The 27,985-nt window shown below is 42.5% G+C and overlaps 1 protein-coding gene across 1 annotated transcript in view; it reads right to left on the reverse strand.

The window, feature by feature from the left end:
- PDE10A (phosphodiesterase 10A) overlaps positions 1-25,916 on the reverse strand; it is a 605,978-nt gene extending 580,062 nt beyond the window's left edge. Inside the window, exon 1 of the mRNA XM_045008718.1 lies at positions 25,405-25,916. The gene's annotated coding sequence lies outside the window, so the exon portion shown is untranslated. The remainder of the gene's footprint in view (positions 1-25,404) is intronic.
- Positions 25,917-27,985: the final 2,069 nt, after the last annotated feature.

The raw sequence follows: 27,985 nt of genomic DNA on the forward strand, positions 1-27,985 counted from the left end.
CAGCTTGGAAATACTCTGGGCAGAAGGGAGAGAGCTATGGGTCTCTGCACAGCAAGGAAACTGCTGTTAAGCGGGAACCTGAAAGTGGGTGCCCTTGCTGGACCACTGAGGGGAAATAAAAGTGCAATTGCCCTGAACTGTGACACCAGGATTTCACCTATGGTTTCGCCCCTCCCAAACTTCTTGAAGATTTTACAGGCACCTCCCTAGCTGCCTAGCGCACAAGTAGTTTCTCAGGTGAGTTTTGACCAGTATCTAAAGGTGGCACAAAACAAACTTCATCGGATATCAGGTTGTGAGGTAGCAACATTGTCAATGCAGCAGGAAAAGGTTACTAAAATGACCCGTGAGGTAAAGTGTGTATGTAATATATGAAAGAAGTGTTACTAAATAGGGACTGATGAATGAACATGGCTCATGTAATATCTACTCACAGAGGGATATATGTTGACCAATATGACACGTGGCAGGAATGGGTCTTCTGGTTATGGCCCATACATTATGATAGTCTAGAGTGCTCACTCTGGACGGTGCATAATCCTAAAGAGAAAGGAAAGCATCATAAGCGGATACCTCCATGTTACCTAGTAGCCTGCCAGCAACCCAGTGTCACTTTACTGTAAGACCCTCCCAAGGTTGTCCATTTTAGGGGAAGCAACCAGACAAGCCCAAGGCTTTTCAGAGAGGAGCTGTGTTTTGCTTATATGGTCTGCTTAAGTTATTACAGACAGTTAAGAAGAAGCAAGACAAAATGTGGAATCATGATGCAAAAATCTAGGTAGGCTACTACTGTATAAGAGAAATGATCCACAGCTGGAGGAACAGAGGACTCAGACAAGAGAAGAAATTGCTAGGGGCCATTAAAGGCAGACATTGGCACACCAACCTACTCCAGAGTTATCTGAAGGGGGTCCTTTCCTCACCCTGTCCCCAGTACAGAAAATGTGGTTACCTGCAATTCATGGTGATGAAAGGGGCCGAGTCATTGCAGAGGCAAGTAAAAGGAGAAGTAAAGTAAGGTGGAAGTTTCATCTCAGACTATCTGTAACATGTTTATAGAAATTCCACATATCTAAGAGACAGAGAGCAATAAAAAGTAATGGACATGTATTATGGGGAAATATGCCCGTTTCAGAAATATTGCATTTATTTTTAAAATCTGCTGACCAAAGTGTATTTGTTAAACAATGTATTCAGGACTGAACATCTTAAGTAACATTCAGTTCAGTCACCTTATGTAGATTCTATACCTTGAAGCCTCATCCTAGCCTTTCAGCCAGTTCAGGTGAAGATACCGTGAAAAGCTCTTTGCCTCCAAACTCATCTTCATCAGCAGCATTGAATAGGTTCCTCTGGAATAGCTAAGCAATTTATGGGCCAGATCCATTGAAGTCAACCAAGACACGGATTTGCACAGCAGGCTGAAGATCTGGCCCGACGTGCCATGCCAGCAAGGGCATCTCCAGGCTCCAAAAGAAAAATTCAGTTCCCCACCCTCTTCTGCATCTAAAATATTGCTCTTAATAAGTTTAGGTTTGTTTAAAAGGCTAAATATTTGTACAATATTTGTTAATATTCAGGACCACCTGTTTGGGCCTGCTCTGGTATGCTGGTAGAAATCATCTCAGGCACAGAGAATCTCTGGGGATTTCCATGGTAAGGTGCATATACACTGCCAGATGGGGAAAAAATGCCTCAGCAGCTGATATTTCATGTACTTCTGTGTAGCAAGAAAATGGCAACAGCAGTTGCCATGAAGCTAGGAGCACCAGAAAACAGCAAGAATAGTAAAAATCTCATCCTTCTCATGGATCCAGAATCACTCTACTCTCTCTCTTTGAGCACATAACTCTCACTAAGAGAAGGCAGGTATCTGCTCCAACTAGACAATTCTTCCTGCTTTATTGGGATAGCAGATAGATAGCTGTTCATCACCTAAGGAAAAAGAAGCCCAGTTTCAGTGGATCTAAAATGGAAACATCCAGGTACGCTGAAGCAAGGTAGAAACAATAGATGAAGTCTGCAGAATAGAGAAGCCTCCAATGATCAACCTGTAACACACCATCTCCTTTTTCCCCTCTCCAGTGCCTATTGCTGCTCCTGATCAACTCACATCTCAAAAGATGGTCATTTCAACCAGTGAATCTTGAGCAGAGGAGAGTGGATGCAGAAACAAGAGCCCTGGAAGGGACAAGAGGTTTCTCCAGGATGAGGAGCTGGAGTAAAGCATGCAGAACAAAGCCAAGTGAAAGAGGATAGTTAGTATGTAGTGTTGCTATCCTCTTATCCTATTATTTGTGGAGTATTGATAATGCTCTCAGCACTGTAGAGAACACAAAGTAGAGCGGATATGGTAGGATATTTGTTGTTACAGATCTCCCCAAAGTAGTGAGGCAGCTGGGGAAGTTAAAAGCCTCTGACCTGTACAGAACTGATGTCCATGACAACAGAAGACCTGCAGTGTCTAGTCATCATTTCAGAAGAAATGGAGCAAAACTGAGGTTTATTACAGTAGAACCTCAGAGTTACAAACACCAGAGTTATGAACTGACCAGTAAACCACACACCTCATTTGGAACCAAAGTGCGCAGTCAGACAGCAGCAGAGACCAAAAGAAAAAAGAAAAAGAAAAAGCAAATACAATAATGTGTTAAATGTAAAATATGAAAAAATAATAAAATAAAAAGGAAAAACAGCATTTTTCTTCTGCATAGTAAAGTTTCAAAGCTGTATTAAATCAATGTTCAGCTGTAAATTTTTGAAAGAACCATAACATTTTGTTCAGCGTTACGAACAACCTTCATTCCAGAGATGTTCGTAACTGAGGTTCTACTGTACTTACATGTGAAGAAACAAAAAGATTACTTAAAAACAGAAAAAGAAAACAAGAGTTATTATTATAGCATGGAGTTAAGATAGAATATAGCAAGTCATTTAAAATACTAAGTTAAGAATTTATGTAGGGCTTCAGTAAGAACTTCTGAAGTTTCCTGAATCTTTTCCATGCTCTAGATCAGGGGTTCTCAACCTTTTTCCTTCTGAGGCCTCCCCAACATGCTATAAAAACTCCTCACCCCACCTGTGCCACAATAACTGGTTTTCTGTTAGGGGGTAGCAAGCTGGGCAATTGCCTGGGGCCCCATGCCACAGGGGCCCCCAAAGCTACATTGCTCAGGCTTCGGCTTCAGCCCCAAGTGGCAGAACACAGGGCCCTGGACTTCAGCTTTCTACCCTGAGCCCCAGCAAGTTTAATGCTGGCACTGCTTGGTGGCTCCCCTGAAACCTGTTTGTGCCCTCCCCCCCCCCCCCAGGAGGCACCAGACTCCTGGTCGAGAACCACTGTTCTAGACCAAATCCACTACTACTAACCATCACCACTGTGGTTGTAGCTTTCAGAAGCACTTCAATAACAGTGCCAGCATTTCACTCACTTTTTATTGAAGAAAAAAATCCTGACCAGAGATTAACATTTTTTTAAAATAAAGTCAAAAGTTAGGTGTCAGTAAAGACAAATGTTGCTGAACAGAAGAGCTGTGCCAGCAGTTTCCCATGATAATCTGGCATTATTTTTCTCTAACTGGCATCCAGGCAACTGAGGTTGTTAACAGCCCTTTACATATATTCAAACCTGCACTCATTTAAAAATATAAATCTGGGACACTATGCATGGTACTTTTGGGGGAAAAGTGGGCAGGAAGAGAGACAAAGTTTAAGTGAAATAATTAAGTTACACACTGACACAGCACTAATTTAAAAACAAGAAAAGTTCTTACATCAGGTCTAAGTCATATGAGGGGAGTAAAGAACAACCCGTCTGTAGCAAGAGAGTCAGGAGACTCATTCGGAAAATGTGAAATAAATCAATTTTTAAAAAATTATAAAATCACTTTCATATTTTCAGATACACTGTGTGTTTATGGAACTGTAGGAAGGGGCTATAAAAATGGCATCATGAAGTTTCTTATTTATGGTCTCACCAGGATTTCCATATTAAATGAGTTCAATTTAAATGTAAAATTCTAATTGTTAGCCCTACAAACTCAGCCTGAGCTCCAAGAACCAAGCTGAATTCATTCCATCTCACACATCAGCACAACCGGTAATAAAGGTTCCATTGGCCAAACTATGCTCTAAACTAACCTTGCTGCTGAAAGTAGTGCCATTGCACACTTGTTCAAATCCATTGTTTTCAGTGGGTTTCCACAGCTATTGGCAAGTGGAACATAAGCAGCCATCTTATTGAAGATACAGAAGATGGATTCTGTTCCTCCTCAGCTGTATTGACTTTGTAGAGTTAAAAGAAGTAATAATTTTTTTAAACTAACTTACTTTGTCACTAAAGACAGAAGATGCATCTCAGAATACCCACAGAGAGCAGATCTGATGAGTAAGGTAATGTCTTTTTTATTTTTTTTTTAACAATTACTTTTAGAGTAGAATGAAACTTTAAGAGCTTTTTAATTTTTCTTCTGAAAATAACTGAATTTTTAAAAAAGATCAAAAGGAAGTGATGTCAATTTAAAATTTGCTACTTTTAAAAATATTGATGGCTGTTTCATTTTAGTGGAAACATATTAGGCTCAGTAAAAGGGAATCAGTCTTCGTAATGACAATTTCATTGATTAGATGGTCAGTTACACAAAATGAGGATTTCATAATTTTCTCTCTTTAAATGTGCTTATGTAAACTGAGCTGTACAGTTTTGCCCCACAAAAGAATTGCAGCAAACCCACTCCACCTAAAATCCTTGAGGAAAATCAGACTGACATACTGGCCACCTAACAAATTGCCTCTTTTGGTTTGTTTCTCTTTGGAGGTTTCATCTTTGCTTCTCCCCAATGCCATTTTTTTTAAACATGTGATGCGTGGGTAGAAGGGTTTAAACATCGTGCAAAATAAATAACCCTCAGAAGGCATGTGGAGAGATAATGTTTGTGGTTTTGAGTATTTACGTATGTATGAGTAGGGTCGACAATGTAATCAACAGTCCCTGTCTATGCTGCATTCTGATAATTCAGAGGTCAAAATAACATCCTAGCATTTAAATGAATTGTAAACATGGGATATCTCGGTATTCATCTCTCTTTGAAATGTATTGTGAATGGTGGAGGAACAAGCAAATGGCCTTATGTTAATTTGTATAGCTAAGTACCGGTGATGGACCCCCTTCAAAGTCATCCTAATTACCTTTTGTTCCCTGGGGAACTCCAACTTGTCAAAAGACATGAAGTCGTATAAAAGATCCTTGGGTCCTGATTCTGTCATCTCAGAACTGCTTCATCAGGGGAAGTTTGAGTCACAAGACTAAGGTCCCAGTTATGCTGGTACACCCTGAATATGATATTTGGACATTGGACTATAACCTATGAACTATTTCTGAAAGAACTCTTTGCAGCTACGAAGCTCACCATCTCTGCTATGAGTCTGCACCTCAATGAATTGAACTCATGTCTGTATGTATATTGATCTTTTAACCATACTCTCTCTCGTTTTTTAATAAAATTTTAGTTCAGTTAATAAGAATTGGCTGTAGCATGTATTTGGGTAAGATCTGAAACATTCATTAACCTGGGAGGTAATGTGTCCGATCCTTTGGGATTGGTAGAACCTTTTATATTTTATATGATGAAATAAGATTTACAGAAATTATCATATTTGATGTGGGTACCTGGATGGAGGCCTGAGGCTGGATCATTTTAAGGGATCTGTGTTGTTTGGACTTCTGAGTAACCAGTAAAGTAATAAAGAAGTTATTTTATGCTGGCTTGGTAAATCTAAGTATTGGAATATCCACCAGCTTTATGGGGATTGCCTGCCCCATTCTTTGCAGTTCACCCTAGTTGAGAGACCATAGATGGCTCCCCACTAGGGCCCTGGTCATAGAACAGCAACATTACAAAAAAGCAAAGTCTGTACAATTCCAAAGGACTAACAAATAATGGTTGCTGAAGATGGGGCATCTTTAAAGGGCATGCAAAATTGTACTAGAAAACTGGAAACAAGGAAAGGAGTAGGAATGGATAGATACGTGCCCACTGCCTCTTCCCTTTACAGACCGGCTATCATGTGCTTTTGGCCAGTCTCTTGCTAACTTATTTCCCCTTCTTTGCCGGACTGACCCAGTGTTAGAAGGTGGGCAGGGTAAAAGGAGGGCACTTTGGGCCAGCAATGGTAAAGCTAGTTGGCTGGGGAATCTGAACAGAGAGGAGGAACTGGGGGATAATTTGGTGATTTCTTTTTAAAAAAATGGTACCATTGTACGTCTAGTGTTTGCTTTATGTTCTCTGTATTGTCTATTTACATTGTAAACTCTTTTAGGCAAAGACTATGCCATACTGTGACCCAAAACAACAGGGCCCCCAATCTGGATTGCGGCCTGTGGATACAACTTCAATATAAAAATGTTAAATAATAGTGGTCCCTTAAAGCAAGGGATTGCCTACTGGGAGGTGGATTCTTACTGCAGCCTTCACTGTATTTGGTGAATGTAATTGTGTCTCTCTCTTTATAAAAGAAAGATGTACCTAAAGCAGGGGGTAGGATTCAGTGAGGAGGGGAAGGGAAGAGAGACTGCATCATCATGGGTCTCCCAGTCCCACTAATAGAAGCTTCCCACTCAGATTCGGCTTCTACTTGTTCATCTTTTACTGGAAAGAACTACTCCTAACTGTGTGAATTTTCCCCAGTGCGGGTTAATGTTATAGAATGTGTTGGCAACTGCTTACCACCAATAGATTTCCAGTGAGTGAGCTTTGTTGCACCTCTGTCAATACATATGGCACCTCTCTTGAGCCAGGGTCTGTCATGAACATACAGCTAAGGGTAGCATAAAATCCCTCCTTTACCTGTAAAGGGTTAAGAAGCTTGAATAACCTGGTTGGCACCTGACCAAAAGGGCCAATAAGGGGAGAAGATACTTTCAAATCTAAGGGGCAAGGTTTTTGCTTTGTGCTCTGTGTGGGTGCTCTCTCTGAGACAAAAGAGAGAGATCAAGCAAGTAATCCAACGCCTACTGAAATGATACATCTAATATTACAGTATTAAGTAATATCAAGGAAGTGTGTTAGATTATCTTTTGTTTTAGCTTGTGAATTTTCCCTATGCTAAGAGGGAGGTTTATTCCTGTTTTTGTAAACTTTGAAGTTTTGCCTAGAGGGGAAATCCTCTGTTTTTTAAATCTTATTGCCCTGTAAAATTACCTTCCATCCTGATTTTACAGAGGTGCTTCTTTTATTTTTTTCTTTATAATAAAAAGTTCTGTTTTTTTAAGAATGTGATTGTTTTTTAGTGTCCTAAACACTCAAGGGTCTGGTCTGTGCTCACCTTGTTTGCCTATCTGGTTGGTAGATTATTCTCAAGCCTCCCCAGGAAAGGGGGTGAAGGGGCTTGGGGTGATATTTTGGGGAAACAGGAACTCCAAGTGGTCCTTTTCCTGAATCTTTGTCTAACTCACTTGGCTGTGGCAGCAGTACTCATCCAAGGACAAGGAAGGATTTGTGCCTTCGGGAAGTTTTTAACCTAAGCTGGTAGAAATAAGCTTGGGGGGGGGTCTTTCATGCGGGTCCCCACATCTGTACCCCAGAGTTCACAGTGGGGAGGGAACCCTGACAGGGTCATTTTAGGGGAACCCAGAAGTCAATTCATGACTTACTTTATACAGTTATTGTGTTAGTTTAATGCTATATTTTGAGAATTATTATCCCCCAGAAGTTAAAGCAGCTACTTTTGCCAGAAGAAGTGGATAATGAACCACTTTATTTAAGAATGAGCTTTGCAGATCCTTAAAGATCCATCTGAAACTAGACAGCCATGATCTCAGCACCTGGCTGGGCAAAGACATCTCAGCTATGTAGGTGTCATATGTGCATCCAGGAAGTTCTGCCAAAATATTTAATGAATAAAATGAGATGTTCCTTCATTTAAAAGATTTAGGATTCTCTGCCCCCATCCCCTTCTCCCTACAAACCCCATCCTAGTCCTGAATTAAAAATTTATAGCATTTGATTAGTAGAGTTGATCCAAAGAACTTCTAGTCAAAAACTGGTACTCATTATTTATAGTCATGGAAAGAGAAAAACAGAAAGGTTAATGAATATATTCTTGTCATTAAAAATAAATAAATGAAATCACATGCTATCTGTTTTTGAAAACTGACGCAGCGCTTTCTATTCCTATATACTTTCTGCTTGCCTTATAGAAGTGCAAGAAGATCACTTATTTATTCTCAGGACACTGGAAAAACTAATAGCAACACACAAGCTCTCCATGACTTTCAGTTATTGTTTCGGAGTGGATGTAAACTGTTAAGAGCTACACACAAGAAGCCATTTGCAACACTCAACAAAAAACACGCATTGGTCCTACAAAACCCAAGAAAAAATGTGCCACATTCTTGAGCACCAGCAACTGGCACCTTATTAAGCGTTTACGTATGTATAGACACCTCTCTTTTACAGAGAATGCCTGTAACAGAAATTAGATGGCTGAATGCATTTCAGAATAGACTTCATCTCCAGTAACCCTCTGGAAAGGCCCAGTGCCTTGAACTGAAAGATGAGTAGAGTTCTTTCCACAGAGTAAAAAATGAAGGACTTTAGCTTGTCCATTCTTCCAACTATCCAGAGATAATAGATCTGCTGTGGATCTTCTACCCAACCATTAGCAGTAAGTACACTGGTTAGCAGTCATTCTCAGTTCAAGCATTTATGGCCTGCAGATGCTCTAATTTCTTAATATTCTACAATATATCGCTGCTTAGAGCTGTAACAGTATGATCATAACTTTCTCCTGCTACCTAAATCTGACATTTCTCAAAGTTAAGCTAACTCTGACCCCCAAATAAGGTTGCTTACGGGGCATGTGGAACAGTGAAAGTTTCCTATGTATATGTGGAAGCTGCATACACTTTGTATGTACTTTATATTGCTATCTTCCTGCCTCATCACAGTGTTGTGGTTCACAGTGTGTGGGGTGGGGGGGAAGAAATGAGGAAGAAGAGAAGAGAGGAGCCGCAATTCTCCTTCCTCTGTAAACAGGCACGGAATGGGAGGGGCCTTGGCTTGCCTTTTTCACCCTGCCACCCCCTCTCCAAATGCCCCAGACAGCCCAGTCGAGCCTGCAGAGAGAAGAAAGTTATCTTCTACTGGTATAGACCTGGAAAAAAAAAGGGGGGGGGGAAGATCCAGAGAGAAAGAGAGAGGTGGCTAAGTCACAATTCCTTCCCCAGTTTTCTCCTGGGGCCACATATCTATGTACTGCTGCTGGTTATGGGCCAAAGTAAACTCTGTCTTAAAGTGCATTTTCATCTTTCTGCCTAAAATTTCAGCATTTCATTTTTCTGCCTGACATTTAAACCTTGCCTAAATAAATTATTTCAAGCGTCCTCATGCTAAGGTATGTTTATCCACAACTTAAAATGAGAGAGAACATAAGAATGGCCATACTGGGTCAGACTAAAGGTCCATTTAGCCCAGTATCCTGTCTACCAACAGTGGCCAATGCCAGATGCCTCAGAGGGCGTGAACCTAACAGGTAATGATCAAGTGATCTCTCTCCTGCCATCCATCTCCACCCCCTGACAAACAGAGGCTAGGGCCACCATTCCTTACCCATCCTGGCTAATAGCCATTAATGGACTTAACTTCCATGAATTTATCCAGTTCTCTTTTAAATGCTGTTCTAGTCCTAGCCTTCACACCCTCCTCAGGTAAGGAGTTCCACAAGTTGACTGTGCGTTGTGTGAAGAAGAACTTCCTTTTATTTGTTTTAAACCTGCTGCCTATTAATTTCATTTGGTGACCCCTAGTTCTTGTATTATGGGAATAAGTAAATAACTTTTCCTTATCCACTTTCTCCACATCACTCATGATTTTATATACCTCTATCATGTCCCCCCTTAGTCTTCTCTTTTCCAAGCTGAAAAGTCCTAACCTCTAATCTCTCCTCATATGGGACCCATTCCAAACCCCTAATCATTTTAGTTGCCCTCCCCTGAACCTTTTCTAGTGCTAGAATATCTTTTTTGAGATCTGTACGCAGTATTCGAGATGTGGGCATACCATGGATTTATATAAGGGCAATAATATATTCTCAGTGTTATTCTCTATCCCCTTTTTCATGATTCCTAACATCCTGTTTGCTTTTTTGACCACCTCTGCACACTGCGTGGACATCTTCAGAGAACTATCCACGATGACGCCAAGATCTTTTTCCTGACTCATTATAGCTAAACTAGCCCCCATCATGTTGTATGTATAGTTGGGGTTATTTTTTCCAATGTGCATTACTTTATATTTATCCACATTAAATTTCATTTGCCATTTTGCTGCCCAATCACTTAGTTTTGTGAGATCTTTTTGAAGTTCTTCACAGTCTGCTTTGGTCTTAACTATCTTGAGCACTTTAGTATCATCTGCAAACTTTGCCACCTCAATTTTTAATCCCTTTCTCCAGATCATTTATGAATAAATTGAATAGGATTGGTCTTAGGACTGACCCTTGGGGAACACCACTAGTTACCCCTCTCCGTTCTGAGAATTTACCATTAATTCCTACCCTTTGTTCCCTGTCCTTTAACCAGTTCTCAATCCATGAAAGGACCTTCCCTCTTATCCCATGACAACTTAATTTACATAACAGCCTTTGGTGAGGGACCTTGTCAAAGGCTTTCTGGAAATCTAAGTACACTATGTCCACTGGATCCCCCTTGTCCACATGTTTGTTGACCTCCTTCACAAAACTCTAATGGATTAGTAAGACATGGATTCTGTAAAGGGAAATCATGTTCTTCTATGTGTCTGACAATTTTATTCTTAACTATTTTTTCGACTAATTTGCCCGGTACCAACATTAGACTTACCGGTCTGTAATTGCCAGGATCACCCCTAGAGCCCTTTTTAAATATCGGTGTTACATTAGCTATCTCCCAGTCATTGGGTACAGAGGCCGATTTAAAAGGACAGGTTACAAACCTTAGTTAATAGTTCAGCAACTTCACATTTGAGTTCTTTCAGAACTCTTGGGTGAATGCCACCTGGTCCCAGTGACTTGTTAATGTTAAATTTATCAATTAATTCCAAAACCTCCTCTAGTGACACTTCAATCTGTGACAGTTCCTCAGGGTACGTCTACACTACGGGATTATTCCGAATTTACATAAACCGGTTTAGCAAAACAGATTGTATAAAAAAATCGGTGGTGTGCGTCCACGGTCCGAGGCTAGCGTCGATTTCTGGAGCATTGCACTGTGGGTAGCTATTCCGTAGCTATCCCATAGTTCCTGCAGCCTCCCCCGCCCCTAGGAATTTCCGGGTTGAGATTCCAGTGCCTGATGCGGCAAAAATCATTGTCGCGGGTGGTTCTGGGTAAATGTCGTCAGTCACTCCTTCCGCTGGGAAAGCAACGGCAGACAAGCATTTCGTGCCTTTTTTCCCTGGATTGCCCTGGCAGATGCCATAGCATGGCAATCATGGAGCCTGTTTAGCCTTTTGTGACTGTCACCGTATGTGTACTAGATGCCGCTCACAGAGGCGATTCAGCAGCGCTACACAGCAGCATGCTTTTGCTTTTGCATGATAGCAGAGATGGTTACCAGTCATATTGTACCATCTACCATACCATAAATTGGTAATAAGATGATCATGGCTACCAGTCCTTTTGCACTGCACCATTTGCTGCTGTCATAAGTGCCCCTGGCTGAGATCAGCCAGGGGCGCAAAAGCCAAAATTGGGAATGACTCCCTGAGTCAATCCCTCCTTTTTGGTATCTAAAAATAGAATCAGTCCTGCCTAGAATATGGGCAAGTGTACTAGAGAACCACTGTATCATAGAACCAGAGAGCACAGCTGCTCTGTGTCAGATCCTGCAGAAATTATGAGTTGTATGCTATTCACAGGGGGTGCTCCTGCAACAACCCCACCTGTTGATTCCGTTCTTCCCCCAGCCTTCCTGGGCTACCATAGCATTGTCCCCCCACTTGTGTGATGAAGTAATAAAGAATGCAGGAATAAGACACAGTGACTTGTTAGTGAGATATGAGTGGAAGGCAGCCTCCAGCTGCTATGATAGTCCAGACAGGACAGTAAGGAGTGTGGAGGAGAGGAGCCCAGCATCCCTCTGCTAGTCCAGGGGCAATTGAATCTTTTCTTTACACATGAAGGGTGGGGGCTGATGGAGCTCAGCCCCCTGTTGCTATGATGACGATGGTTATCAGCCATACTGTACCATCTACCATGAAAAATTAGGACCAGGCGCCCTTGATTGACCTTACCGATGCTAGTCAGCATGGTTACCAGTCCTTTTGCACTGCCCCATGTACCAATAGGCTGATGATGAGGACGGATACCAGTCATATTGTACCATCAGCCATCCATGGCGTGGGGGGAGCAAGGATGTTGGTGTTGAGTGCTGCACCATCACGTCTATCTGCAGCATTCAGTAAAGGTAGGGTGACATGTAAAAGAGTCAAGAGAGGATTGTTTTCCCTTTAACTTCTGGGGGTGGGTGGGGGGTGTGTAAATTGCCTAGCTATGCCCTGACCCACCGCGGACACTGTTTTTGACCCTAGAAGCATTTGGAGCTCAGCCAAGAATGCAAATGCTTTTCAGACACTGCAGGAACTGTGGGATAGCTTGAGTCCTCCAGTCCATGAGCGTCCATTTGATTCTTTGGCTTTCCATTACGCTTGTCACGCAGCAGTGCGCTGAGTCCCTGCTATGGCATCTGTCTGGAGATTTTTTAAAAATGATTTTGAATTTCGTCTTCTGTAACGGAGCGCTGATAGAACAGATTTGCCTGCCCTTACAGCGATCACGTCCGCATTGTCCATGAGGGAGCTCTTTCTTTATTTTGATTTTTAACTGCATCACCACACGTGCTGATCGGAGCTCCACGCTAGGCAAACAGGAAATATTCAAAAGTTCGCGGGGCTTTTCCTGTCTACCTGGCCACTGCATCCGAGTTCAGATTGCTGTCCAGAGCGGTCAGTGGTGCACTGTGGGATACCGCCCGGAGGCCAATACCGTCGATCTGCGGCCACACTAACCCTAATCCGATATGGTAATACCGATATTAACGCTACTCCTCTCGTTAGGGAGGAGTACAGAAACCGGTTTAAAGAGCCCTTTATACCGATATAAAGGGCCTCTTGGTGTGGACAGGTGTGGCGTTAAATCGGTTTTACGCTCCTAAAACCGGTTTAAACGCCTAGTGTAGACCAGGCCTCAGATTTGTCACCTACAAAAGCTGGCTCAGGTTTGGGAATCTCCCTAACATCCTCAGCCTTGAAGACTGAAGCAAAGAATCCATTTAGTTTCTCTGCAATGGCTTTATCGTCTTTAAGGGCTCCTTTTGTATCTCGATCATCAAGGGGCCCCACTGTTTGTTTAGCAGGCTTCCTTCTGATGTTCTTTAAAAACATTTTGTTATTACCTTTGGAGTTTTTGGCTAGCCGTTCTTCAAACTCCTCTTTGGCTTTTCTTATTACATTTTTACACTTAATTTGGCAGGGTTTATGCTCCTTTCTATTTACTTCACTAGGATTTGACTTCCACTTTTTAAGGGAAGTCTTTATCTCTCACTGCTTCTTTTACATGCTTGTTAAGTCACGGTGGCTCTTTTTTAGTTCTTTTCCTGTTTCTCTTAATTTGGGGTATACATTGAAGTTGGGCTTCTATTATGGGGTCTTTAAAAAGCACCCATGCAGCATGCAGGGATTTCACTTTAGTCACTGTACCTTTTAACTTTTGTCTAACTAACCCCCTCATTTTTGCATAGTTCCCCTTTTTGAAATTAAATGCCAAAGTGTTGGGCTGTTGAGATGTTCTTCCCACCACAGGGATGTGAAATGTTATTATATTATGGTCACTATTTCCAAGCAGTCCTGCTATAGTTACCTCTTGTACCAGCTCCTGTGCTCCACTCAGGACTAAATCTAGAGTTGCCTCTCCCCTTGTGGGTTCCCGTACCAGCTGCTCCATGAAGCAGTCATTTAAAGTATCGAGAAATTTTGTCTCTGCATTTTGTCCTGAGGTGACATGTTCCCAGTCAATATGGGGATAATTGAAATCCCCCACTATTATTCAGTTCTTAATTTTGATAGCCTCTCTAATTTCCCTTAGCATTTCATCACTATCACTGTCATGGTGGTCGATAATAGATCCCTAATGTTATATTCTTATTAGAGCATGAAATTACTATCCATAGAGATTCTATAGAACATGTGGATTCACTTAAGATTTTTACTTCATTTGATTCTACATTTTCTTTCACATATAGTGCCACTCCCCCGGCTGCATGACCTGTTCTGTCCTTCTGATATATTTTGTGATTGTGTCCCATTGATTGTCCTCAGTCCACCAGGTTTCTGTGATGCCTATTATATCAATATCCTCCTTTATCATGAGGCACTCTAGTTCACCCATCTTATTATTTAGACTTCTAGCATTTGTGTACAAGCACTTTAAAAATGTGTCACTGTTTATTTGTCTGCCCTTTTCTGATGCTTCCGATTCTTTATGTGAATGTTTCTCATCTTATCTGGCCCTTACATTATCCTCTTCCATCCTCTGCTCCTGACTCTAACCTAGAGAATCTCTATCAATAGACTCTCCAAGAGAAGTCTCTGTCCGATCCACATGCTCCTCTGCAGTAGTTGGCTTTCCCCTATCTCCTAGTTTAAAAACTGCTCTGCAACCTTTTTAATGTTAAGTGCCAGCAGTCTGGTTCCACTTTGGTTTAGATAGAGCCCATCCTTCCTGTATAGGCTCTCCCTATCCCAAAAGTTTCCCCAATTCCTAATGAATCTAAACCCTTCCTCTCTACACCATGGTCTCATCCATGCATTGAGACTCTGAAGCTCTGCCTGCCTACCTGGCCCTGCGTGTGGAACTGGGAGCATTTCTGAGAATGCCACCATAGAGGTCCTGGATTTCAGTCTCTTCCCTAGCAGCCTAAATTTGGCCTCCAGGATGTCTCTCCTACCCTTCCCTATGTCATTGGTACCTACATGTACCACGACCACCAGCTCCTCCCCAGCACTACATATAAGTCTATCCAGATGCCTCGAGAGATCCGCAGCCTTCGCACCAGGCAGGCAAGTCACCATACGATTCTCCCGGTCGTCACAAACCCAGCTATCTATGTTTCTAATGATCTAATCTCCCATTACTAACACCTGCCTTTTCCTAGTGACTGGAGTTCCCTCCCCCGGAGAGGTAACTTCAGTGTGAGAGGATACCCTAACACCATCTGGAAGGAGGGTCCCAACTATGGGAAGGTTTCCCTCAACTCTACAGTGTCCCGGAAAGCCTCATCAACATACCTCTCTGCCTCCCCTGACCTCCAAAGCCCATACACAGTCTCTGAGGGCCAGGAGCTCCTTGCACTGAATGCACACATATGCCACCCGCCCACAGGGCAGGTAATCATACATGCTGCACTCAGCGCAATAAACTGGATAGCCCCCACTCTGCTGCTGGGCTTCTGCCTGCATAGTCTCCTAGTTAATGAAAGGGTTTTGTTTAAATAAAGAAGTTTTGAATGTAGTTTAGTTTATAGTTTTAAACAACAGCAAGGGGCCATTGCCCACTTCCCACTCCCCTTCCAAACTCCCTTGCGAAACTCCCTGTTAGCAGCCCCTGGTCGCAAAGCTCATAATGTGTACTAATAGTGGTATGCATGCCAATGGACAAATGGTATGTTAAAAAAAGAACATTAGTTACAGGGGCAAACTGGGAAAAAGCAGTTCTATTAACAATCAGTTTACTTTACATATTATCATCATAATCCCTTGTATTGTGTGAGATTCCTCAAAATTGGCCACAAAACCCACCCAAGCTGCAGAACTGTGTTGCAGAATCTAAACTTTCACTGGAAAAAAAAAACCCACATACATAGCCCTTATGGTTGAAAAGAAACTGTAGGCTCACATATTCAAGGTTAAATCAAAGCTGCAGTGTCTTCCTGAGTCTGTAGACGTCTGAAAGCATACCTCTAGGAAGTAGGAACTGCTCCGGTGGACTGCTAAATAATCATCTTTAGGTTTCACACTTAAACTATCAAGATTATTTCTTCACTGTTTATCATTTTTAATCAGACACATACAGCTAATGTGCTTAACCCCTCAATTCCACGTAGCTTCCTTGTCCTCCCACGATATATAGAGCCTCAGTCGCCCCCTACCAAGTCGCCATAATTTCCACTATTGTCCCTGGCAACTTCTATAATGTGGTTGTGCTTAGTACAACAATCTTTGGAATACTGAAAAATGTGAGAACCACAAAAGATAACTTCAATATCAAACAAACAACAGGTTGCCCCTAGGGGATGATTATAGTCTTTATTTTCATATTTAATGTATTCAAAACCTCCATTTTTAAATGTAAATGAAGCTGCTTCCATATGATCTGTCTCTCACAGAATCTAGGACTCTGGAATACATGGCGCCTTGATTACTTTATACATTCCATTGCTATTAAAGGAATCAGATAAACGGTCTCCCTCCCAACCCATTTTCCACTTCCACCTGATCCTGGAATGAGGTTATAAGCCTGTGTTTTTAATGACATCACACCAAGCCGCCATAGTTTTGAGTGCACCATCAATGCGACGCACTGCAGCATGAGGCTATATGAGACAGCAGTTGTTTAAATGCAAACAAACATACTTGACAACAAGTAAAATGGCAAGGAAGAAAAAGGTAAAATGAATTGTGTTCAAGTCAGAGATTTTTAAGAGGCTTCCTGGGAGTAACAACTATACCTTAAAAGGGACACTCCACTATTTTTTCCATTATTTTGTAATAGGCTCCTACAGGATCTATGTATTTTGCCTTGTTTTTATTCCTATACCCTCCATGATCTGAATTCCTCACTTTATCACTTTCTGACATTTTTAGGAAGCATCCTAAGTCAAATACACAGAAATCTGTGAATCATCTTTAAGAATGCATGGGGCCAGATTCTCAAGTGGCATAAAATCAGCATAGCACTACTGAAGTCAATGGAGCTACACTGATTTACACTAACTGAGAACCTGCCTCCTGACTGCCACCTTCAGGGCCAGCCCTCATTTTGCTACCTCTGGATCAATAAATACTTATATACTAGTGCACCAATATCCAGAGAAAAATAGAATGAAGAATTTTGTCTTACACCCACCAGCATATGGAAGTAGGTCCAGGACAATGTAACACTAACACCTTCATTACTAACTCCACTTAATGCAAAAGAAAAAAATCTTACGTGGGTACTACTGGACTCCAGGGGGAATATTTTCAAAGGCGCCTACTAACTTTGAAAGCCAATGGGACTTAAGATCTTAAATCACTAGTGCTTTTGAAAATGTTACCCTAAGTACTTACATGGCCTATAATCACTGAAGGCTCCAAGTAGGGGGCAAGGATAGCTCTGGTTTGAGCATTGGCCTGCTAAACCCAGGGTTGTGAGCTCAATCCTTGAGGGGGCCACTTAGGGATCTGGGGCAAAAATCAGTACTTGGTCCTGCTAGTGAAAGCAGGGGGCTGGACTCAATGACCTTTCAAGGTCCCTTCTAGTTCTAGGAGATTGGTATATCTCCAATTATTATTATAAAAAGAATAAAATTTCTTCTCACCACACCCCTCTAGTTAAGAAGTCATCCCCATTTCTATTTACAGAGAAAATAAGTGACTTGTCCCATGTTACATTTTTCAATCAAGGAAAAAATGACTGTGTCAAATATTAAAAATGTCAACACTTCCAGTAGCTCTACCTCATAGCATCAGGTGACAGAATTACTTCCCCATAACATGTAGACTGCAATCTTACCCCCAAAGATCTAAATTTCTCCCTCACAGTTCTTCAAAACCAAACTGTATTCTTCAGGTCTAGGTACAGTTAATCTACTCCAATATATATTAGAAACATAACCTTAGTGATCACTCTCTTAAAAGAGGCCATTATGACAACAGGCGTGAGCATGACTCTCCCACTCTTGAGGCCTTGATTCAGAAAGTTACTAATTTAGTGGCTGCTTAACTCTAAGCATTCTCTAAGCTCTCCAGTGGGGCTACTTGTATGCTTGAAGTTAGGCACACGCAAAGTAACTTTATAAATTAGGATCTGAATTACTAGAAATGGGAGGTTTCAATAGTTATGGAGAATCAACAGGAACCGTTACAGAAACAACAACAACAACAACTTGGGAGTTATTTTTCTCCTGGTAGTTTCTACAAAGCATTATTCCATGATCCACAAATCTTATCTACCAAGACACATCATCTCTCTTCCCAGGCATCCATACTTCTACTTACCTTTTCTTCCGTCCTCTAGTCCTTAACTTTAATGTACCCACTACCAGTAAGTCACCATAGCAAACACCAAAGGCCAAGGTCAGCCCTGGTGAACATGGACATAACTCCACTGAAGTCAGTGAGTTTGCCCTCACTTTCATCAGGCTGAATTTAGTCCATAGAGCCAACAGTAGACTAAAACATATACCTTACCCAGTGTGTTAGTTACATTTATACTTTGCTTACATACATGACACCCTTTATCCTTCCAGAGCCCTCAGAAGGAATCTGTAGTTACTCCAATAGGTCTCATTTTTGTCCCCTAAAACAAAGCTTTTTTTGGTTGTTTCCTAAGAAGGCCTTTACATCACAGTTATCATCAACAAAGCACCAAGGGTTGGACATTACTCTTTCAGCTGACTGGAAATGCGTATGAAGGAGGAAGGCTGGTAAATTTCTGAGAAGCAAACATAGGTAACTGAGCACTTGCCTGCTAGAGGAGTGAGAGCTCAAGCTCAAGAGTCCCAACTCACTAGCCCAGGGAGCCAGCCCACTTTTTAAAAGCATTGTTTACTCTCCAGTTTTTTGTCACATCCCCTAGAAATTTCTTACTGGACTATTTTTCATTTGGTACACATATACGCAGGCTTCTGCAGCAATACCCAACAGGGGCTGCCCTTTCCTCATTGTTTCCATTACAGTATGTGTGTAGTACCAGGCTGTACTCAATGTTTTATATCAAACACACACACCGCCCCCCAAAAAAGTCAAATAACCTTTGTCCCAAAATATCTACACTCAGAAGATAAACACGGATCACACAGTAGAGTGGCTACTGACATTATGAGCTGTACACTTCCTGGATCAGGCATTTAAGGAGGAAGAGGGTGGCTGACTTATATTTCAAATAGCTGCTTTGACTAATGTAAGACAAATGAAACATAAGAACAGCCATAATGGGTCAGACCAATGGTCCATCTAGCCCAGTATCTTGTCTTCCGAGAGCGGCTGGTGCCAGTTGCTTCAGAGGGAATAAACACAATAGGGCAATTATTGAGTGATCCATTCTTTGTCATCAAGTCCCAGCTTCTGGCAGAGGGACCCACAGAGCATAGGGTGGCATCCCTAACCATCTTGGCTAATACCCTCTGATGAACTTATCCTCCATGACCTTATCTAATTCTTTTCTTAACTCCATTATACTTTTGGCCTTTACAACTTCCCCTGGCAATGAATTCCACAGGACTTCCTTATGGCTATTTTAAACCGAATGCCTATTAATTTTTTTGGGTGACTCCTGGTTCTTGTGTTGTGTGAAGGGGTAAATAACACTTATTTACTTTCTCTACGCCAGTCATGATTTATAGACTTCTATCATATCCTTACTTACATCTGTTTTCGAAGATGAACAGTTCCAGTCTTTTTAATTCTACCTTGTATGGAAGCTGTTCCATACCCCTCACCATTTTTGTTGCCGTTTTTTGTATCTTTTCCAGTAGGAAGGAGAAAAGATTGGGCTGAGCACAGAGAGGGGAAGGAGAAAACTAGTGCAGAGACGGGAGTGCTCTAAGGGAGAAGCAGCCTGAATTATAGTTAGTTCTGCCTTGAGTGCAGGGGAGTGGACCAGATGACCTCTCAAGGTCCCTTCCAGTCCTATGATTCTATAATTTACATAGAAGGTGACAAGTAGCCAGGTTACTTCCATATGTACACAACAGAATCATGACACCAGCAGGAATGCACACAGACAATGAATGGAGTGAACAGTGTTTGAATGTACCTGCTTCTACCAAGTGAAAGGGACAGAATGAAGCAGCAGTATAAGGCAAACAATGGGTCAAACTCCTAGCTCAGTGACATCACTGTAAATTTGGAGTAAGAGCAAAATTTGGCCTCCTATATTTTCATGTGCCCACATCAAGATTACAGCAGTTTATTTTTCTAAAACATCTACAAGATTTAATCAATAATACTTTATACTGATCAAAAATACAAGGCATAAGGATGAATTTTCAGTAGGTATTTAAGATCTCACATAACTAGACATTTTTAGACAGAAAAATGCGTATCTCAACTGTGCCTTTTAACTTGGAGTATCTTTGTACAGGAAAGAAACTCAAGAGGACTTGGTTAATATTAACCAAGATCCCTTATCCAGCAAGCACGCACATGATAATTTTATGCACAAGACTGGTCCCACTGAGCTCAATGGAACTATTCATATATGTAAAGTTACACATGTGCATAAGTGTCTGCAGGATTGGGCCTCAAGTTTGCCTCTGAAAAAACAGGTTTTAAACAATTTTTAAAAAGCTAGCTGTCAGGAGCCCAGTTCTGCAGAATGCTGAGAGCCTCAGTCACGGATTTCTGTGAAAGCTGAGAGTATTCAACACTATACAGAACTGGACCCGAAGAAAAAAAATTATCTGCTTTCATAGACAGTCAAAATACAGACAGTGAAAAGGAAAATACAGCAGGTTAAATTATATTCTCAGTTACATGTGTACAAGAAAGCTGCATTTGGTCAAGCAAGGACTCATCAGAGAGTTATTTTGCCCACCAGCTCCCACACCAACAAATCTCCCCACAAAAAGTTGTCTGAAATATTGTATTACACTAAAGCAGTGATCACTGGATAATGACAAAAGTAAAAGCTGTGAACAGGATTACTCAATTTTAAGTTTATCATATTTTGTGTTCCATTATTACAAGAGCGCAAAATCCATTTTAACTTGCTAAAGCCCTTTATCTTTGCACATTCTCCACCAGCTTTCAAAGGAACATGGAAAAAAGGGGCAAACAAGGTCTTCTGGATCATTAAGTACGTCCTAATACAATATACAGTAACCACGACGGGCTTTCAATTTGTGACCCAAGATCCTCTTGGTGTCATTTAAATGACACCAAAACCAGCAAGATGCAGTCAAAGGTGCTGCTAGCAATGTGAAATGGAGACGCACACTGACTGACCAGTTGCACATACTATGGTATACCCATAGGGCTCAATTCTGAGGTTAGTTACTCTGGTGGGACTCCATTGACCTTACTGGAGTTACTCTTGATTCAGACTGATGTAAGCAAGATCAAAATCAGGCCTGTTTGGTCTCCACACTTCATTAGTAAGGCTCTGATGCTGGAAGTACCCACTACCCCCGCTCAAGTCAATGTAATGTGCTGAATGTTCAAAACTTGCAATGTCAGGATCTATTTTAGGAGGAGCAGTTAGAGAGAGTTCTAGCAAGGCCTTCATAAAATGCTTTGTGAAAGAATAAAAGTCACCCCAAAGAACTTAGAAATTGTATGCCACGGCCTACATGACATCTACCAACCTGCTCCATGTATACGGATCACACATGGGAGAAGAACAAAGCTCCACAAGCAAGAATTTCATTTGGCCAAAGAACTGACATACACTGCAGCAGTTTGGAATTAATCTGTGTTAGCTAGATGTTTTTAAACCATCATAGGCCCTCAAAGTAAGGATACTTGTTTATTAGCATAGCATGTCCCTAATTTACCAAATAGCACACAGAATTAAGATGGCCGAACTAGAACAAGTCTCTCTATGGTCCACGTCTGTGCCACTGGAAGAAGGCCCCACAGTGGAGCTGCATTTGCATTCTGCATGGATGCTGGATTTGGTAGTGTCCAAAAATCTGAGCTTTTACTATTATTTTTTTTGGTCTGTTTATTAGTAAACTAGAACCTATGATTTAAACAAACAATCACCCTACACGTACGTTGTAGAACTAAATCTCAGGAGTTACATGGCTTTTTCATACTTCTGGGCAAATATTACACTCACTTGCCAATCTAATAAGCATGTTCTCTCTACAGAGGTAGAAAACCTACCATAAGCACACACAGCATGTAAATCATCATTTCAGATTAATCCAAAAATAACTGTACATCTGATGTCAAAAAAAAAAAATCACATCCACCATTTTGCACAAAATATGCTCACTACAGTATTGTGGTACATTGAACACTCAATGGTTTCTACAGTTACGTATTATACAGACAATATAATTAGCAAGCAGCATTCTTTTCTGTGAAATACAAAGGAGAAAATAAAATAAAAATCACTACATGTTCATAAAAAACACACTTGATCTCATTAACTAAAACTATATTTTAAACTACATTCCATAATTTACAATGCCATAGTCTACATAAACCTGGAACATATAGGCACAGCATAGGTTCACATCCAGTTTGATTTGCAAAATACTTTGTTTTCCTACAAGATATTTATTATTTGCTCTCTTAATACAAGCAGATCAGTGCTTTGCTAAATATTTTTCCACATTCATTTTATTTCTTATTCAGTGTACTTCCAAAACAAGAAAAATATCTGTATAAAGTTAAATGTCATTTTCTGTTCCTCATTACATAACCAGAGATCTTGTAGGAAGTACTATTGCGGAGTTTTTAAAAAATTACCACATACACACCACTGCTTTACAATAATGGTCACTCTGTGTCCACACACACCATTGGTACCCCCAATTAAATGAAAAATATATGTAACCTATAGACCAACTTTCAGATCAATGCTGAATATCCTTTCTGTGTCTGACATCATCTATACCTGGCAAAGAGGTAAGCTTTTCTCGGTTAGTGACAGCAAAACCACAGTTTTTCCTACTGATTGCATAAACACTGTATGCTATCATGCAAATAAAGTCATTCACAGAGATAAAAATGTTCCTCAGGTGACTGGATTTGTTTTAATAGACAAATGGTTTTAGGAAATGATGGACATGGATTTTGTTTTATTGTGGGAGAGACAAGCAATCGAAAATAACAGCCATGTAAACCCTAAACAATCTCTTTTGAGATAAATGGTGCATCACTATGACTTCTTCTTTCTAACGAAGCTAAAAGAGCACGCCTGGAATCAGATTTGAGATATTTCACTTCAAAAAACACAACCCAATGCAAAAATATCCCTGGTGGAGGTTGAATTTCATGATTTTTAATTACTTTTGTGACATTGTGATCCTTATCATCATTCTTTATAAAAAGGACCATTGACTCCATATTGGAGAACACACTCATTCCATCCCTATCAGCTCTATGCTCAGGTTTGCACATGCTAAGACAAAAGCACCATATTTCTGAATTCTAACATGGTAAAGAAATAAATTTACATTTTCACCTTACTCCACCATACACACCATCATCTCCCACCTTCGTCTTCAAAGCCATTATAAACAGCTTTAAACATTGCTTTTAACCCAGCTGGTATTTTTTCCTCTCTTCTGCATTATAGCCACAACCCCTGAAACACTGTAGCTTGGCTTGGCTCATCTGGGCCCACTTAGTCAAAATAAACACAAAGGAAAGGAACTATTGGGCTGACTGAAACAAACAAACAAAAAAATAGGCTGCAGAACTCCCTAATACTTGTGTGCATAGCTGATTTTACACCAGCTCAGCTTCTACATTGATATTATCTTGTCAAAAAGTGCAGAACAGCTTTCATCACAAATACTTAGAGCTCGAAAATTACAGCAAAGCACCAAAGCTGTTGAAAAACCAACTTTAGCTGGATGCGAAGTGTGCTCTGCAAGTGCAGCATTTGAAGCCTCAACATGACGCAACTGAAATCATATCAGGGATGGGGGCTTATGAACTAAAATGGAACACCCCTCTCCTTCCCCCACCAAAAAAAACACACACACACACCCCACCTCAGAAATACACCACTCATTGCTCAAACTCAGTAAACAGAGATTTACACAAGCTGCAAATCGATGATACAGTGTGAATATACCAATGCAATTGACAAACAGCAAGTGGTGAAGTGAATCTGGATTGATCAGCAAACCTACAATTCCTCCTCAGCAATCGATCAATAGCCCCTTCTCTCTCCTTCCTGCCCCCCTTAACCCCTTCACGCTCAAAAGTTCAGTGTTGTCGCAATCACAGCAGACCTGCTCTTTTAATGCCCTTATTGGAAACAATCTGGCCTAATTATTAGAGTCACCTCTATAGCTCTCTTTACTCAGGGAGATAAGCCAGGTTGATGCATTCCTGTGCTGGGATCCCCCTGCACTCCTAATTGCCTCCCCTCCACTTGAAGGCTCCCTCCTCCCTACCTTGCTCCTCGCTGCCCCCAAAGCAGGCTCTGGGCTCCTCCTGGGGGAGCCCGGGTCCTCTACCCTCCAGGGTTTTGCGTTTCTTCGACATCTGGCCGGTGTTTGGGAGTTGGGTTTCTCCTTTCTCTCTCCGGGGAGATGAGTGTATGCGGAAGGAGGGAGAGACACACACACACAGAGGGGGAGAGGGAGAGAGATTGAAAGAAATCGCTGCTTAAAGAGAGGGGAAGAGACTTTGGAGTGGCTGGAGAGCAAGTAGGAGGCAGGGACTAAGTGGAGAAATCCTACAAATCACAATCCCATCAATTCAGCCCCACGTCTAAGGGGGTTGCCCCCCCTTTCCTATCCAACTGGGGGAGAGAGGCAGCATCCGAGAGGGAGGCAATGGGCACCTCTGCAGGTTTTACACATGTTGGTGGCCAGCTGGAGGGGGAGGGGTTGATTTATATTTATTTGTACTGGGATCCCTTCGGGTTAAAAACTGGTTCAATGGACTGAGGGAAAGGAAGGGGCTGGATGCGGGGGACAGAGACAGAGGAGGACAAACGACAGGCGCTTCCAGGTGTGGGAGGGCAGAGTCCCCTGCAGGGGTCATGTGTTCTGTCGCGGGGGATCCTGAATTCCCCGCAGGGCTGATGGGGCGGGGGTAGAGGAGGGCTGTTCTCCCCTAGGTGGGTGGGGGGTCTCCCCGCCCCAAACTCTGAGTGTGTGTGGCGGGGGGGGGGGGCACGGGCTGTGGCTGCTAGCCGCCCAGGCAGGCAGCTGCGGGATTAGAGTCATTGCTGCTGAGCTTCGCAGCTGGCTGGGAATATTCACGAGTAACTCGCACCTTGCAAACTCCGCTGTGAAGTCAGTGGCCGGCCCCCGCACACTCACTCTCCCCCCCCCCCCCCGGGTAACCCTTTCAGCCTTGGATGTAAAAAGTGCCGCTCTCCCCCTGCCTTCACCACATCCCCCCTCCACCTGTCCCACTTTCCAGCCAAATACCGAGGCTCGGGGCTGATGCTCCATGGAGGGAGAGAGCAACTTACCCTCAGAACTAGGCACCAGCTCATCTCTGCCTTCCCCTTCAGATCAACTTTAAAGAGCAGATCCTCGCTCACGCTTCGGTCCGGGAGACAGAGACGAGGGGGCCGGGGGGGCTCAATTAGTAGCCGCTGCAAAGTGGGTGAAATTCGGGGAGCTCTTAGGGCACGATCCCAACTCTTCTGTGCTCCCAGCAGCAGGGCTTCTTCTTGGGCGCTGGAGAACAAGGTGCTCAACAAGTCTTCCTCGCTAACAAAAATGAAGAGCACAGGCTGAGTGATGATCCCTTCCCGTCAGGTGGCATTTAAGAAAACGATGCAGCGAGCTACTCAGCTGATCAGGAAATTTTAAGTGGAGCTTGCAGTGGCAGCAGGTTTTCCTAGGTCTCTCTCTCTCCATATATAGACACACATATATATATAGTGTGTGTGTGTGTGTTTGTATTATACCTATATATGTGTGTATATGTATAATATAAACGTTTGGTTCTTAGGCTCTCAGAAAATCCTGTCTGCCGGCTGCCTGGAAGTTAAAGAGTTGTTCTTAAGCAAAAGGGGCTGATGCTTGGACACATCTCACGTCCAACAGGAGGCAATGACGTCTGTAGCTTCATTGCTATAACAGCACCAAGGCTGCAACTGCCATTCATTGAAATGATAAGGGGCGCTCAGACGTAAGCAGCCTGGACCTTTTGCAAGAGACTGAAGATGATTCCCCCCCTCCCTCCAAAAAAAACCCCACCAAAAATGAATAACAACAATAAACAGCAAGCGAAGGGGCTGGGAGGGGAATTTCAGCGCTGCGATCAGATGCTTGTTTCGCAGCTCCAGGAACATTTTGTAACTGACTAGACTTTGGGAGATTTTTACATATTGGGGCGGGGGGGGGGTTAATTGTTCATCTCTCCCCAGGCAGAGGTTGATGGAGGCTGGGGAAGTGCTCTCCCTCCCATCTCTCCCCAGTGCGTTTTAGATCGGGTACATGCTAAAGTGTTTGGGGTGTATGGCTGAATCTTAAGGAGCAATTTTATTTTATTGTACTGCTGTACACACAGCAACGATCTTTTTCTGCAGCCGTGGAAAGGAAGGTGCTTTAAAAAAAAAAAGAGGATGCGAAGCAAGCGTTTCATTTCCGTGTGGGCTCTCTGAATTGTCATCGTTCTGGCCGCATATAGAGTCTGTTTCCTTGCTGTGTGCCAAGCTTTGCTAAACTGAGGTGTGTGGAGGCGGCGGCGGCGGCGGCGGCGGCGGGGGGGGGGGGCAGAGTATATAAATACCTAATACTCTCAGTCCTCACAGTCACTGTTTGGAGCTGCAAAATTATCAGGAGGGGGAAATAAGCAGGATCCTCCCCCCTCCCTCAGTGATCTAGTGTCCTAGAAATGACAGCTCGGGTGTTAAATAACCAAAGAAACTGCCTGCCAACAACACACTGCTCCAGGATAGGACCAAGTATATTAGCATCAGCGTTGAGCAGCACTCTCATTGCATGCAGCAGAATCAAAACACACGCATAGGCAGAGTTGCAAAGTAAGGTAGTGGGTGAGGGGATCAGCCTTGCATCTCTGGACACCGCAACCTGCACTCCTTTCCCCACTTGAAAACGCGCGTGTGAGATCATAGCTTAGGCCTTGATCCAGCCCCACTGAAGCCAATGGGAGTTTTGCCATTAATGTCAATGAGAGAAGGATCATAGAATCTTAGAGCCATAGTATTGGAAGGGACCACAAGGGTCATCTAGTCTAACCCCCAGCCAAGATGCAGGATTTGTTGTCCAATCCATCTCAACAGGGCCCTGTTCCCTACTGGACAGTCAACACTTTAGTGCTGCTCAAGCCGCACTGTGTTCACTAGAGGCCAGGAGGGAGCTGGCAGGGCTGATGCCAGATAGGGAGGGGAGCAAAGCGCTCAGTGAAGAAACTTGCACAGCTTCCCCTCACATTTGCCTTTCATTTCAAAGACCCAAGGAGAGAGAATGAAAGGGAGAAGACACAGACATGCATCTGAAGAAGTGGGGGTTTTACCCACGAAAGCTTATGCCCAAATAAATCTGTTAGTCTTTAAGGTACCAACAGACTCCTCGTTGTTTTTGTGGATACAGATTAACACGTCCCCACCTCTGATACTAGACATGGCCTAGTGACCTGAGTGTGGGCTGGGATCTAGGTGAGCTGAGCTCTAGTCCTAGCTATGCCAGTGCCTTGGTGCATGTCCTTAAGTCAGTTGCTCATTGCTCTGCGTCTCTTTCTCCATCTGTAAAAGGATACTTTATTACCCCACCTCTGACGAGTGCATTCAGCCCCACTGCTGAAAGGTGCTAGGTATTCTACAGATTCTTACACCAAACAAAGCTATTGGGGCATTGTGCCCTGACGTTGGCAGTGCTTTGGTGCCACCCACTATCCCTGTTTTCACACTACGAACAGTCACTGAACTATATGAAAAGGAAGTCATGTCGCTGAATAAAATGTCACCTACCGCTGTTGTGGTCTTTCCTTATGAATAATAGATCCCTCCACCCAACCTAAATAAAGAAATTGGCTTGGACTGCTATTGCAGACAGCTCATCAATACCACACATACACAC

The sequence above is a fragment of the Mauremys mutica genome, chromosome 3, assembly GCF_020497125.1.
Source record: "Mauremys mutica isolate MM-2020 ecotype Southern chromosome 3, ASM2049712v1, whole genome shotgun sequence".
NCBI lineage: Eukaryota > Metazoa > Chordata > Testudines > Geoemydidae > Mauremys > Mauremys mutica.